General features: G+C 52.0%; 8 non-coding genes across 8 annotated transcripts; all 8 read left to right on the top strand.

Annotated features, from left to right (window-relative positions):
* Window positions 1-1610: 1610 nt before the first annotated feature.
* On the top strand, window positions 1611-1729 carry LOC124582059. Its single transcript, XR_006973670.1, has one exon. It is a non-coding gene; the product is annotated as a 5S ribosomal RNA (ribosomal RNA).
* Window positions 1730-2861: 1132 nt separating this feature from the next.
* LOC124582146 lies at window positions 2862-2980 on the top strand. Its single transcript, XR_006973749.1, has one exon. It is a non-coding gene; the product is annotated as a 5S ribosomal RNA (ribosomal RNA).
* Window positions 2981-4113: 1133 nt separating this feature from the next.
* LOC124582145 lies at window positions 4114-4232 on the top strand. The gene has a single exon (XR_006973748.1). It is a non-coding gene; the product is annotated as a 5S ribosomal RNA (ribosomal RNA).
* Window positions 4233-5365: 1133 nt separating this feature from the next.
* On the top strand, window positions 5366-5484 carry LOC124582143. The gene has a single exon (XR_006973746.1). It is a non-coding gene; the product is annotated as a 5S ribosomal RNA (ribosomal RNA).
* A 1133-nt stretch (window positions 5485-6617) lies between these two features.
* Window positions 6618-6736, top strand: LOC124582142. Its single transcript, XR_006973745.1, has one exon. It is a non-coding gene; the product is annotated as a 5S ribosomal RNA (ribosomal RNA).
* Window positions 6737-7869: 1133 nt separating this feature from the next.
* Window positions 7870-7988, top strand: LOC124582141. The gene has a single exon (XR_006973744.1). It is a non-coding gene; the product is annotated as a 5S ribosomal RNA (ribosomal RNA).
* A 1133-nt stretch (window positions 7989-9121) lies between these two features.
* On the top strand, window positions 9122-9240 carry LOC124582140. Its single transcript, XR_006973743.1, has one exon. It is a non-coding gene; the product is annotated as a 5S ribosomal RNA (ribosomal RNA).
* A 1133-nt stretch (window positions 9241-10373) lies between these two features.
* On the top strand, window positions 10374-10492 carry LOC124582138. Its single transcript, XR_006973742.1, has one exon. It is a non-coding gene; the product is annotated as a 5S ribosomal RNA (ribosomal RNA).
* Window positions 10493-14746: the final 4254 nt, after the last annotated feature.

Below are 14746 nucleotides of genomic sequence, written 5' to 3'. Positions count from 1 at the left end.
TTTCTCTTATTTGTAATGCAGTCTGGGGGGCGGATTCCCTTGCATTTCTTTTTTTTGTATTGGAGGATACACGTTCCTTTCTGTTTCTTGTTGTGGAAGCACACAGCACATACCCACGCTGGCACACCTCGCCGATGAAGGCACTATTGGGGCGCCTTACCCCCCGTCCCTTGCAGAAATCAACGGCACCTTTATAGCTGGAGAAGCTCGCCAAGGGATGGCGTTTTGTGGAGAGCGAAAAGGCCGGGCTATAAGGGGAGATGGGAGGCCCGTTCAAAAAAAAAAAAAAAAAAAAAAAAAAAAAAAAAAAAAAAAAAAAAAAAAGGTGCTGTTGGCTTCTTTCCTTTTTTTTTTTGTTTTGTTATTATGTCGCTACCCCTGCCAGCCCAATTTTCCAACTACCTTTCTTAAAAAAAAAAAAAAAAAAAAAAAAAAGAAAAAAATAAAAAAAAAAAAAAAAAAAAAGGTGCTGTTGGCTCCCTTTTTTTTTTTTTGTTATTATGTCGCTACCCCTGGCAGCCCAATAAAAAAAAAAAGGTGCTGTTGGCTCCCTTACATTTTCTCCTTTTTGCATCGCTACCCCTGCCAGCCCTCTTTTCATACTACCTTTCCGTTGTGACAAAGATGCTTCCTTCAGCAATTTAAACGTGCCAAGAAATCCTTGACAATAACGAAACACTACGAATCGACAGATGTGATCTGAAATAAGCCAGGGCCTCCTACTGTTTCGTAGCAGTGCAAAGTTCCAACAACAAAAAAATAATTGAAAATAAACGACTGTAATAAACATAAGATACGATATTAATGGCCGCAGCTCGAAGAAGAATGTGCCAAGGAAGATTTCCAAAGAGTCTCTGGAGATAACAAAACAGTACGAACCGACAGATACGTTCTGAAATACGTCAGGGCTTATTGTTTTGTTGCATTGTACGGCTGCAGATTTGTAAACAAAGATTTCTCTTTCGTCGCTAGAAGAGATGGATGCTTTGGCGACCCTCCTGTGTCCTGCGTCCCTGTTTTCGCACCTTTCCACGGCACGGCGCTGCCCTACCCGCCGCAAACGGCGTCTCGGACACGCCCGTTAGGCCCACGGCCGTCTCGCAGATGTTTGTCGTGCTTGTACTGTCATATGGGCCACGACCCGAGCGGCAGCGAGCGGCAGTCGAGCAAAGTCGGGACAAGTCGGGACGGGGACAGGGATAGGAATGGTGCGAATGCACTGCGAACTACGCAGACACCTGGTGTGAGGCGAGGCGAGGAAGCCCACATCGCTACCAGTGGCGCCCTCCAGCACGACACTGCCACACCCCGCACAGGCCCTCCGCTGGACACCAGGGACAAGATGCGTCCTCCTCTAGTGTCGAAGGCTGCACGCGCCCAGCGAATGACAGGACGTGCAACGAGCAGCAGTGCGTCTCACACAGGCGGCGGTGCGCCCGCTAATTCGGCCGTCGCTCCGCTGGGACGCCGGGCGCGCCCCCCGCGCCGTCCTCGAGGAGCTGGCTGTTGCGGAAGGAAGTGCTTTCGTCAAATGCGGCGGAAAACTAACATTTTGTGTATTGGGAGAGAAGCCGAACGCGAATTCTGCCGTGCTCCTACATTACATGAGTGCCAACGGCCATGCCATGATGATTGCACCGGTTCTCGTCCGATCACCGAAGTTAAGCATCATTGGGCCCGGTTAGTACTTGGATGGGTGACCGCCTGGGAAACCCGGGTGCTGTTGGCTCCCTTTTTTTTTTTTTGTTATTATGTCGCTACCCCTGGCAGCCCAATAAAAAAAAAAAGGTGCTGTTGGCTCCCTTACATTTTCTCCTTTTTGCATCGCTACCCCTGCCAGCCCTCTTTTCATACTACCTTTCCGTTGTGACAAAGATGCTTCCTTCAGCAATTTAAACGTGCCAAGAAATCCTTGACAATAACGAAACACTACGAATCGACAGATGTGATCTGAAATAAGCCAGGGCCTCCTACTGTTTCGTAGCAGTGCAAAGTTCCAACAACAAAAAAATAATTGAAAATAAACGACTGTAATAAACATAAGATACGATATTAATGGCCGCAGCTCGAAGAAGAATGTGCCAAGGAAGATTTCCAAAGAGTCTCTGGAGATAACAAAACAGTACGAACCGACAGATACGTTCTGAAATACGTCAGGGCTTATTGTTTTGTTGCATTGTACGGCTGCAGATTTGTAAACAAAGATTTCTCTTTCGTCGCTAGAAGAGATGGATGCTTTGGCGACCCTCCTGTGTCCTGCGTCCCTGTTTTCGCACCTTTCCACGGCACGGCGCTGCCCTACCCGCCGCAAACGGCGTCTCGGACACGCCCGTTAGGCCCACGGCCGTCTCGCAGATGTTTGTCGTGCTTGTACTGTCATATGGGCCACGACCCGAGCGGCAGCGAGCGGCAGTCGAGCAAAGTCGGGACAAGTCGGGACGGGGACAGGGATAGGAATGGTGCGAATGCACTGCGAACCACGCAGACACCTGGTGTGAGGCGAGGCGAGGAAGCCCACATCGCTACCAGTGGCGCCCTCCAGCACGACACTGCCACACCCCGCACAGGCCCTCCGCTGGACACCAGGGACAAGATGCGTCCTCCGCTAGTGTCGAAGGCTGCACGCGCCCAGCGAATGACAGGACGTGCAACGAGCAGCAGTGCATCTCTCACACGCGGCGGTGCGCCCGCTAATTCGGCCGTCGCTCCGCTGGGACACCGGGCGCGCCCCCCGCGCCGTCCTCGAGGAGCTGGCTGTTGCGGAAGAAAGTGCTTTCGTCAAATGCGGCGGAAAACTAACATTTTGTGTATTGGGAGAGAAGCCGAACGCGAATTCTGCCGTGCTCCTACATTAGATGAGTGCCAACGGCCATACCATGATGATTGCACCGGTTCTCGTCCGATCACCGAAGTTAAGCATCATTGGGCCCGGTTAGTACTTGGATGGGTGACCGCCTGGGAAACCCGGGTGCTGTTGGCTCCCTTTTTTTTTTTTTGTTATTATGTCGCTACCCCTGGCAGCCCAATAAAAAAAAAAAAGGTGCTGTTGGCTCCCTTACATTTTCTCCTTTTTGCATCGCTACCCCTGCCAGCCCTCTTTTCATACTACCTTTCCGTTGTGACAAAGATGCTTCCTTCAGCAATTTAAACGTGCCAAGAAATCCTTGACAATAACGAAACACTACGAATCGACAGATGTGATCTGAAATAAGCCAGGGCCTCCTACTGTTTCGTAGCAGTGCAAAGTTCCAACAACAAAAAAATAATTGAAAATAAACGACTGTAATAAACATAAGATACGATATTAATGGCCGCAGCTCGAAGAAGAATGTGCCAAGGAAGATTTCCAAAGAGTCTCTGGAGATAACAAAACAGTACGAACCGACAGATACGTTCTGAAATACGTCAGGGCTTATTGTTTTGTTGCATTGTACGGCTGCAGATTTGTAAACAGAGATTTCTCTTTCGTCGCTAGAAGAGATGGATGCTTTGGCGACCCTCCTGTGTCCTGCGTCCCTGTTTTCGCACCTTTCCACGGCACAGCGCTGCCCTACCCGCCGCAAACGGCGTCTCGGACACGCCCGTTAGGCCCACGGCCGTCTCGCAGATGTTTGTCGTGCTTGTACTGTCATATGGGCCACGACCCGAGCGGCAGCGAGCGGCAGTCGAGCAAAGTCGGGACAAGTCGGGACGGGGACAGGGATAGGAATGGTGCGAATGCACTGCGAACCACGCAGACACCTGGTGTGAGGCGAGGCGAGGAAGCCCACATCGCTACCAGTGGCGCCCTCCAGCACGACACTGCCACACCCCGCACAGGCCCTCCGCTGGACACCAGGGACAAGATGCGTCCTCCGCTAGTGTCGAAGGCTGCACGCGCCCAGCGAATGACAGGACGTGCAACGAGCAGCAGTGCATCTCTCACACGCGGCGGTGCGCCCGCTAATTCGGCCGTCGCTCCGCTGGGACACCGGGCGCGCCCCCCGCGCCGTCCTCGAGGAGCTGGCTGTTGCGGAAGAAAGTGCTTTCGTCAAATGCGGCGGAAAACTAACATTTTGTGTATTGGGAGAGAAGCCGAACGCGAATTCTGCCGTGCTCCTACATTAGATGAGTGCCAACGGCCATACCATGATGATTGCACCGGTTCTCGTCCGATCACCGAAGTTAAGCATCATTGGGCCCGGTTAGTACTTGGATGGGTGACCGCCTGGGAAACCCGGGTGCTGTTGGCTCCCTTTTTTTTTTTTTGTTATTATGTCGCTACCCCTGGCAGCCCAATAAAAAAAAAAAAGGTGCTGTTGGCTCCCTTACATTTTCTCCTTTTTGCATCGCTACCCCTGCCAGCCCTCTTTTCATACTACCTTTCCGTTGTGACAAAGATGCTTCCTTCAGCAATTTAAACGTGCCAAGAAATCCTTGACAATAACGAAACACTACGAATCGACAGATGTGATCTGAAATAAGCCAGGGCCTCCTACTGTTTCGTAGCAGTGCAAAGTTCCAACAACAAAAAAATAATTGAAAATAAACGACTGTAATAAACATAAGATACGATATTAATGGCCGCAGCTCGAAGAAGAATGTGCCAAGGAAGATTTCCAAAGAGTCTCTGGAGATAACAAAACAGTACGAACCGACAGATACGTTCTGAAATACGTCAGGGCTTATTGTTTTGTTGCATTGTACGGCTGCAGATTTGTAAACAGAGATTTCTCTTTCGTCGCTAGAAGAGATGGATGCTTTGGCGACCCTCCTGTGTCCTGCGTCCCTGTTTTCGCACCTTTCCACGGCACAGCGCTGCCCTACCCGCCGCAAACGGCGTCTCGGACACGCCCGTTAGGCCCACGGCCGTCTCGCAGATGTTTGTCGTGCTTGTACTGTCATATGGGCCACGACCCGAGCGGCAGCGAGCGGCAGTCGAGCAAAGTCGGGACAAGTCGGGACGGGGACAGGGATAGGAATGGTGCGAATGCACTGCGAACCACGCAGACACCTGGTGTGAGGCGAGGCGAGGAAGCCCACATCGCTACCAGTGGCGCCCTCCAGCACGACACTGCCACACCCCGCACAGGCCCTCCGCTGGACACCAGGGACAAGATGCGTCCTCCGCTAGTGTCGAAGGCTGCACGCGCCCAGCGAATGACAGGACGTGCAACGAGCAGCAGTGCATCTCTCACACGCGGCGGTACGCCCGCTAATTCGGCCGTCGCTCCGCTGGGACACCGGGCGCGCCCCCCGCGCCGTCCTCGAGGAGCTGGCTGTTGCGGAAGAAAGTGCTTTCGTCAAATGCGGCGGAAAACTAACATTTTGTGTATTGGGAGAGAAGCCGAACGCGAATTCTGCCGTGCTCCTACATTAGATGAGTGCCAACGGCCATACCATGATGATTGCACCGGTTCTCGTCCGATCACCGAAGTTAAGCATCATTGGGCCCGGTTAGTACTTGGATGGGTGACCGCCTGGGAAACCCGGGTGCTGTTGGCTCCCTTTTTTTTTTTTTGTTATTATGTCGCTACCCCTGGCAGCCCAATAAAAAAAAAAAAGGTGCTGTTGGCTCCCTTACATTTTCTCCTTTTTGCATCGCTACCCCTGCCAGCCCTCTTTTCATACTACCTTTCCGTTGTGACAAAGATGCTTCCTTCAGCAATTTAAACGTGCCAAGAAATCCTTGACAATAACGAAACACTACGAATCGACAGATGTGATCTGAAATAAGCCAGGGCCTCCTACTGTTTCGTAGCAGTGCAAAGTTCCAACAACAAAAAAATAATTGAAAATAAACGACTGTAATAAACATAAGATACGATATTAATGGCCGCAGCTCGAAGAAGAATGTGCCAAGGAAGATTTCCAAAGAGTCTCTGGAGATAACAAAACAGTACGAACCGACAGATACGTTCTGAAATACGTCAGGGCTTATTGTTTTGTTGCATTGTACGGCTGCAGATTTGTAAACAAAGATTTCTCTTTCGTCGCTAGAAGAGATGGATGCTTTGGCGACCCTCCTGTGTCCTGCGTCCCTGTTTTCGCACCTTTCCACGGCACGGCGCTGCCCTACCCGCCGCAAACGGCGTCTCGGACACGCCCGTTAGGCCCACGGCCGTCTCGCAGATGTTTGTCGTGCTTGTACTGTCATATGGGCCACGACCCGAGCGGCAGCGAGCGGCAGTCGAGCAAAGTCGGGACAAGTCGGGACGGGGACAGGGATAGGAATGGTGCGAATGCACTGCGAACCACGCAGACACCTGGTGTGAGGCGAGGCGAGGAAGCCCACATCGCTACCAGTGGCGCCCTCCAGCACGACACTGCCACACCCCGCACAGGCCCTCCGCTGGACACCAGGGACAAGATGCGTCCTCCGCTAGTGTCGAAGGCTGCACGCGCCCAGCGAATGACAGGACGTGCAACGAGCAGCAGTGCATCTCTCACACGCGGCGGTGCGCCCGCTAATTAGGCCGTCGCTCCGCTGGGACACCGGGCGCGCCCCCCGCGCCGTCCTCGAGGAGCTGGCTGTTGCGGAAGAAAGTGCTTTCGTCAAATGCGGCGGAAAACTAACATTTTGTGTATTGGGAGAGAAGCCGAACGCGAATTCTGCCGTGCTCCTACATTAGATGAGTGCCAACGGCCATACCATGATGATTGCACCGGTTCTCGTCCGATCACCGAAGTTAAGCATCATTGGGCCCGGTTAGTACTTGGATGGGTGACCGCCTGGGAAACCCGGGTGCTGTTGGCTCCCTTTTTTTTTTTTTGTTATTATGTCGCTACCCCTGGCAGCCCAATAAAAAAAAAAAAGGTGCTGTTGGCTCCCTTACATTTTCTCCTTTTTGCATCGCTACCCCTGCCAGCCCTCTTTTCATACTACCTTTCCGTTGTGACAAAGATGCTTCCTTCAGCAATTTAAACGTGCCAAGAAATCCTTGACAATAACGAAACACTACGAATCGACAGATGTGATCTGAAATAAGCCAGGGCCTCCTACTGTTTCGTAGCAGTGCAAAGTTCCAACAACAAAAAAATAATTGAAAATAAACGACTGTAATAAACATAAGATACGATATTAATGGCCGCAGCTCGAAGAAGAATGTGCCAAGGAAGATTTCCAAAGAGTCTCTGGAGATAACAAAACAGTACGAACCGACAGATACGTTCTGAAATACGTCAGGGCTTATTGTTTTGTTGCATTGTACGGCTGCAGATTTGTAAACAGAGATTTCTCTTTCGTCGCTAGAAGAGATGGATGCTTTGGCGACCCTCCTGTGTCCTGCGTCCCTGTTTTCGCACCTTTCCACGGCACAGCGCTGCCCTACCCGCCGCAAACGGCGTCTCGGACACGCCCGTTAGGCCCACGGCCGTCTCGCAGATGTTTGTCGTGCTTGTACTGTCATATGGGCCACGACCCGAGCGGCAGCGAGCGGCAGTCGAGCAAAGTCGGGACAAGTCGGGACGGGGACAGGGATAGGAATGGTGCGAATGCACTGCGAACCACGCAGACACCTGGTGTGAGGCGAGGCGAGGAAGCCCACATCGCTACCAGTGGCGCCCTCCAGCACGACACTGCCACACCCCGCACAGGCCCTCCGCTGGACACCAGGGACAAGATGCGTCCTCCGCTAGTGTCGAAGGCTGCACGCGCCCAGCGAATGACAGGACGTGCAACGAGCAGCAGTGCATCTCTCACACGCGGCGGTGCGCCCGCTAATTCGGCCGTCGCTCCGCTGGGACACCGGGCGCGCCCCCCGCGCCGTCCTCGAGGAGCTGGCTGTTGCGGAAGAAAGTGCTTTCGTCAAATGCGGCGGAAAACTAACATTTTGTGTATTGGGAGAGAAGCCGAACGCGAATTCTGCCGTGCTCCTACATTAGATGAGTGCCAACGGCCATACCATGATGATTGCACCGGTTCTCGTCCGATCACCGAAGTTAAGCATCATTGGGCCCGGTTAGTACTTGGATGGGTGACCGCCTGGGAAACCCGGGTGCTGTTGGCTCCCTTTTTTTTTTTTTGTTATTATGTCGCTACCCCTGGCAGCCCAATAAAAAAAAAAAAGGTGCTGTTGGCTCCCTTACATTTTCTCCTTTTTGCATCGCTACCCCTGCCAGCCCTCTTTTCATACTACCTTTCCGTTGTGACAAAGATGCTTCCTTCAGCAATTTAAACGTGCCAAGAAATCCTTGACAATAACGAAACACTACGAATCGACAGATGTGATCTGAAATAAGCCAGGGCCTCCTACTGTTTCGTAGCAGTGCAAAGTTCCAACAACAAAAAAATAATTGAAAATAAACGACTGTAATAAACATAAGATACGATATTAATGGCCGCAGCTCGAAGAAGAATGTGCCAAGGAAGATTTCCAAAGAGTCTCTGGAGATAACAAAACAGTACGAACCGACAGATACGTTCTGAAATACGTCAGGGCTTATTGTTTTGTTGCATTGTACGGCTGCAGATTTGTAAACAGAGATTTCTCTTTCGTCGCTAGAAGAGATGGATGCTTTGGCGACCCTCCTGTGTCCTGCGTCCCTGTTTTCGCACCTTTCCACGGCACAGCGCTGCCCTACCCGCCGCAAACGGCGTCTCGGACACGCCCGTTAGGCCCACGGCCGTCTCGCAGATGTTTGTCGTGCTTGTACTGTCATATGGGCCACGACCCGAGCGGCAGCGAGCGGCAGTCGAGCAAAGTCGGGACAAGTCGGGACGGGGACAGGGATAGGAATGGTGCGAATGCACTGCGAACCACGCAGACACCTGGTGTGAGGCGAGGCGAGGAAGCCCACATCGCTACCAGTGGCGCCCTCCAGCACGACACTGCCACACCCCGCACAGGCCCTCCGCTGGACACCAGGGACAAGATGCGTCCTCCGCTAGTGTCGAAGGCTGCACGCGCCCAGCGAATGACAGGACGTGCAACGAGCAGCAGTGCATCTCTCACACGCGGCGGTGCGCCCGCTAATTCGGCCGTCGCTCCGCTGGGACACCGGGCGCGCCCCCCGCGCCGTCCTCGAGGAGCTGGCTGTTGCGGAAGAAAGTGCTTTCGTCAAATGCGGCGGAAAACTAACATTTTGTGTATTGGGAGAGAAGCCGAACGCGAATTCTGCCGTGCTCCTACATTAGATGAGTGCCAACGGCCATACCATGATGATTGCACCGGTTCTCGTCCGATCACCGAAGTTAAGCATCATTGGGCCCGGTTAGTACTTGGATGGGTGACCGCCTGGGAAACCCGGGTGCTGTTGGCTCCCTTTTTTTTTTTTTGTTATTATGTCGCTACCCCTGGCAGCCCAATAAAAAAAAAAAAGGTGCTGTTGGCTCCCTTACATTTTCTCCTTTTTGCATCGCTACCCCTGCCAGCCCTCTTTTCATACTACCTTTCCGTTGTGACAAAGATGCTTCCTTCAGCAATTTAAACGTGCCAAGAAATCCTTGACAATAACGAAACACTACGAATCGACAGATGTGATCTGAAATAAGCCAGGGCCTCCTACTGTTTCGTAGCAGTGCAAAGTTCCAACAACAAAAAAATAATTGAAAATAAACGACTGTAATAAACATAAGATACGATATTAATGGCCGCAGCTCGAAGAAGAATGTGCCAAGGAAGATTTCCAAAGAGTCTCTGGAGATAACAAAACAGTACGAACCGACAGATACGTTCTGAAATACGTCAGGGCTTATTGTTTTGTTGCATTGTACGGCTGCAGATTTGTAAACAAAGATTTCTCTTTCGTCGCTAGAAGAGATGGATGCTTTGGCGACCCTCCTGTGTCCTGCGTCCCTGTTTTCGCACCTTTCCACGGCACGGCGCTGCCCTACCCGCCGCAAACGGCGTCTCGGACACGCCCGTTAGGCCCACGGCCGTCTCGCAGATGTTTGTCGTGCTTGTACTGTCATATGGGCCACGACCCGAGCGGCAGCGAGCGGCAGTCGAGCAAAGTCGGGACAAGTCGGGACGGGGACAGGGATAGGAATGGTGCGAATGCACTGCGAACCACGCAGACACCTGGTGTGAGGCGAGGCGAGGAAGCCCACATCGCTACCAGTGGCGCCCTCCAGCACGACACTGCCACACCCCGCACAGGCCCTCCGCTGGACACCAGGGACAAGATGCGTCCTCCGCTAGTGTCGAAGGCTGCACGCGCCCAGCGAATGACAGGACGTGCAACGAGCAGCAGTGCATCTCTCACACGCGGCGGTGCGCCCGCTAATTCGGCCGTCGCTCCGCTGGGACACCGGGCGCGCCCCCCGCGCCGTCCTCGAGGAGCTGGCTGTTGCGGAAGAAAGTGCTTTCGTCAAATGCGGCGGAAAACTAACATTTTGTGTATTGGGAGAGAAGCCGAACGCGAATTCTGCCGTGCTCCTACATTAGATGAGTGCCAACGGCCATACCATGATGATTGCACCGGTTCTCGTCCGATCACCGAAGTTAAGCATCATTGGGCCCGGTTAGTACTTGGATGGGTGACCGCCTGGGAAACCCGGGTGCTGTTGGCTCCCTTTTTTTTTTTTTGTTATTATGTCGCTACCCCTGGCAGCCCAATAAAAAAAAAAAAGGTGCTGTTGGCTCCCTTACATTTTCTCCTTTTTGCATCGCTACCCCTGCCAGCCCTCTTTTCATACTACCTTTCCGTTGTGACAAAGATGCTTCCTTCAGCAATTTAAACGTGCCAAGAAATCCTTGACAATAACGAAACACTACGAATCGACAGATGTGATCTGAAATAAGCCAGGGCCTCCTACTGTTTCGTAGCAGTGCAAAGTTCCAACAACAAAAAAATAATTGAAAATAAACGACTGTAATAAACATAAGATACGATATTAATGGCCGCAGCTCGAAGAAGAATGTGCCAAGGAAGATTTCCAAAGAGTCTCTGGAGATAACAAAACAGTACGAACCGACAGATACGTTCTGAAATACGTCAGGGCTTATTGTTTTGTTGCATTGTACGGCTGCAGATTTGTAAACAGAGATTTCTCTTTCGTCGCTAGAAGAGATGGATGCTTTGGCGACCCTCCTGTGTCCTGCGTCCCTGTTTTCGCACCTTTCCACGGCACAGCGCTGCCCTACCCGCCGCAAACGGCGTCTCGGACACGCCCGTTAGGCCCACGGCCGTCTCGCAGATGTTTGTCGTGCTTGTACTGTCATATGGGCCACGACCCGAGCGGCAGCGAGCGGCAGTCGAGCAAAGTCGGGACAAGTCGGGACGGGGACAGGGATAGGAATGGTGCGAATGCACTGCGAACCACGCAGACACCTGGTGTGAGGCGAGGCGAGGAAGCCCACATCGCTACCAGTGGCGCCCTCCAGCACGACACTGCCACACCCCGCACAGGCCCTCCGCTGGACACCAGGGACAAGATGCGTCCTCCGCTAGTGTCGAAGGCTGCACGCGCCCAGCAACACCTCGCTGCTGAGCGCGCTGTACTTCCGTCTGCGACTTGGTCGGCGGCGCCTCGTGTGCCGTCTGTCTTCTGCCTCGCGGCTACATTTCATCAAGTCCGTAAGTAATGGAAAGTTTCTATGATGCTAGTGAAGAGCGTGAAAATAACGTACAATGTGAATTCGATAGTTCCGTTGGCAAACCGTCCGCGTTCGAAATTCATCGTTGGATACTCGAGGAATTGTGTTTATCGACCGATGACGTTCTTGGTGTTCAGTTTGACACTTTTATTAATTCTGTGTTTTTGAAGTTGAAAACTCCGGAATTATGTGATACTGTTGTCAATGTTAATGATGGCGTCCGTAAATTTAGACATCTAGACGGTCGCATTAGTCACGTAAATATTTCTCATGGTGGGTTTGGCCTTCGCAATGTTCGTGTGTTCAACTTGCCTTTTGAAATCCGGAATGACACCATATCTCGTCATTTGCGGCCGTACGGGACCGTGCTATCTGTTACTAAAGAAAAGTGGTCCTCCGCCTATGTTTTTCAAGTTGAAAATGGCGTGAGGAGTGTAAAGATGGTCGTACGTCAACATATTCCATCCTTTTTGCTAGTTAACGGTCATCGTGCTTTCATAACATATAGTGGTCAACCTCAGACGTGTTCTTTTTGTGGTGCTGTCGGTCATTACCGACAAAACTGCCCTAAACGCAGGCCGCCTGTTCAGTTGCCACGTGAGGATATTTTAGGTGGGCCTAGTTTTGCCTCCGTTGCCGCGACGAGTTTAGGTTCCGCCCCCCCCGCACGTGTGCCACTCGCGACCGCCCCCCCTGTACCGGCCGCCGCTGACGCCATGGATACGTCTGTTCCCGATAGTGACTCTGTTTCTGTACCTCCTGTTGAGCCCTCTTTGGTCGCGGATGCGACACGTGTACCTATTACTAAAAAACCGGTAGTGGACGATGTTTCACCGGCATCCGTGCCGCTGTCGGCCGTTGTTCCGCATCCTGTCCCGGTTGCGGAACCCGATAAATCGGCGGTTGTTCCAACTTCCGTCCCCGACGGTGTCTCTGCTGCCGGTGATGTTGTTGTTGACAGTGAGGCTTTTACTGCGCCTAAACCCCGTAGAGACCGGAATGTTGCTCGGGCTTCTGGCACACCGCGTTTGCGTAGTGCCAGTAGTTCTGCTTCTTTCGATACGCGTGGTGTTTCGGCCAAAAATCGGAGTCCGTCTCCGGTGGCGCGTTCTCCTGCCCCCCCTCACGCTCAGTCGGTTGGTCAACCGACCTCCCGACAGCCGGCCGCGCGCTCCGGGGCCGATCTCGGCCAGCGCCCGTCTCAGGGAGGGGGCGGCAGGCGCCAGGCGAAAAAGCAGCAATCTTCCCGCACCCAGCCGGAGGGTGCTGTAGTAACTGCCACGCAACAACGTGATATCACGGTTCAACACCTAAAAACATTTTTGAGTCAGCCGTTTTCCGCTGCTGATTCCGACATGGCGGTAGATCCGCCTGTGTCTGTGACACCCCCCCCCTTACCAACAAAACGAAAGGCCGAAGATTCGCACCATCGTCGTGCCCCCCCTTCCACCCACGATTTGGTGCCGGCTTTATCTTCTGATGTCGTAATGCCCGCTGTGGAGCATTCCGTCGCAGGGGATCCCGTCACAGTTTCCGGGACCCCACCGCCCCCGCCCCTCCCTCCTAGTCAATCACGGGCATGGTCGGAGGATGTTGAGGCAGGTGATTCCCATTAGTACGACTCTTTATATGTCCTTCCCCCTCCACGCACGTTGGTATATTTTATTGTGTTTTAAGCGTTTTCATGTTTTTCTGTTATTGTTTTTTTCCTGTGTTCTACGTGTATATGTTTCACGATTGTAGCCAGTGGAACATTTTAACGGTAAATCTTAATAAGCTGCGAAATCCGCAGAAAGCTGCGCTTCTTAAGGATTTTTTGTATGATAATCACTGTCACGTCGCCTTTTTACAAGAGGTGACTTGTGAAGCGCTTTTATATTTGAACGATTTTACTGATTTTATTGTGATTGACAATGTTGCGCCTGATTCTGATACGGGCACTGCCATTTTAGTACGTTCTGGCTTACCTGTTTCTAATGTTGACATTTTACCGACCGGTCGTGCTGTTGCCTGTACCATTTTTGGCATTGTGTTTGTGAATGTGTACGCTCCGTCGGGAAATGTTAAACCGGCCAGGGCTGAATTTTATGGTAGGGATTTATGTCAGCTTTTATCTCGGAATGTCGATACTTTAATCGTCGGGGGTGATTTTAATTGTGTTTTAGACGACAGAGATCAGGAGCCGCGTCCGAACAAATGCCACGAACTGGGTGCTTTGGTCACTAGTTTTCATTTGCTCGACACGTGGCGTGTTTTACACCCCGATTTCACTTATTTCACATATTTTTACGGTGCGGGGCGTAGCCGTCTCGATCGCATCTATGTGTCTAGGCAGTTGTCTGCCCGTATTTGTACTGCTGACGTGACTCCTGTCATATTTTCCGACCACTCCAGCTATTCCTGTCGTCTTTTATTACCTCGTTTGTGTGTTCCTCGTCGTACTAATTTGTGGAAGTTTAATTGTAGTTTACTTAATGACGACCATTTTGTGACTAGTTTTACCCGTATGTGGCAGAGGTTGGTGCGGACTCGCGGCGGTCATAGTAGCACCATTGAGTGGTGGGTTGCGATCGCTAAGCCGGCGATTCGCAACTTTTTAATCGATTATAGCCGTGAGGCGGCACGCTGGCGGCGGGCGACGGCTCGCTTCCGCCAGGATTGTTTACGCGATTTGGCGTTGCGAGTGACGTCACAGCCCGATTTGTTGCCCACTCTGAAGCGATTTCAAGCTCAGCTTTTAATTGACATGCGTGCCGCTAGTGCTGGGGTGACCGTCCGCAGTCAGCCTGCAGGTTTTGTTGCTGGGGAACCTCTGTCCATTTATCATTTAAACCGGGAACGCAAACGCCGCGAACGTTTGCGCATTACTGTTTGGCAGTTGCGGAACGGCGGTCGGACTTCTGTACAGTCGGACATTGAAAACGATATCTTTGAACATTTTGCATCGCTTTTCCGTGCTGTTGACGTTGATTCCGATACGTTGCGAGATTTCTTGCGGGTTGTTCCACATGTTTTAACTCGCCCGGACAGGCATCTTTTAAATGACGCCTATACGTCTGATGAAGTTTTCGACGCCGTTCGGCGGAGTCCCAAAGGGAAGTCTCCGGGTCCCGATGGGATTCCTGCGGAATTTTATTCGAAATTTTTTCCTCTTTTAAGTGAGATTTTAGTGGATTTAGCGAACGATCTTCGCAATGGTGTGACTGTACCAACTGCTTTTGTGGAGG

The sequence above is a fragment of the Schistocerca americana genome, unplaced genomic scaffold (genome assembly GCF_021461395.2).
Source record: "Schistocerca americana isolate TAMUIC-IGC-003095 unplaced genomic scaffold, iqSchAmer2.1 HiC_scaffold_394, whole genome shotgun sequence".
Taxonomy (NCBI): domain Eukaryota; kingdom Metazoa; phylum Arthropoda; class Insecta; order Orthoptera; family Acrididae; genus Schistocerca; species Schistocerca americana.
The sequence above is the reverse complement of the archived record's forward strand: the minus strand, read 5'-3'. Positions and strand labels throughout refer to the sequence as shown.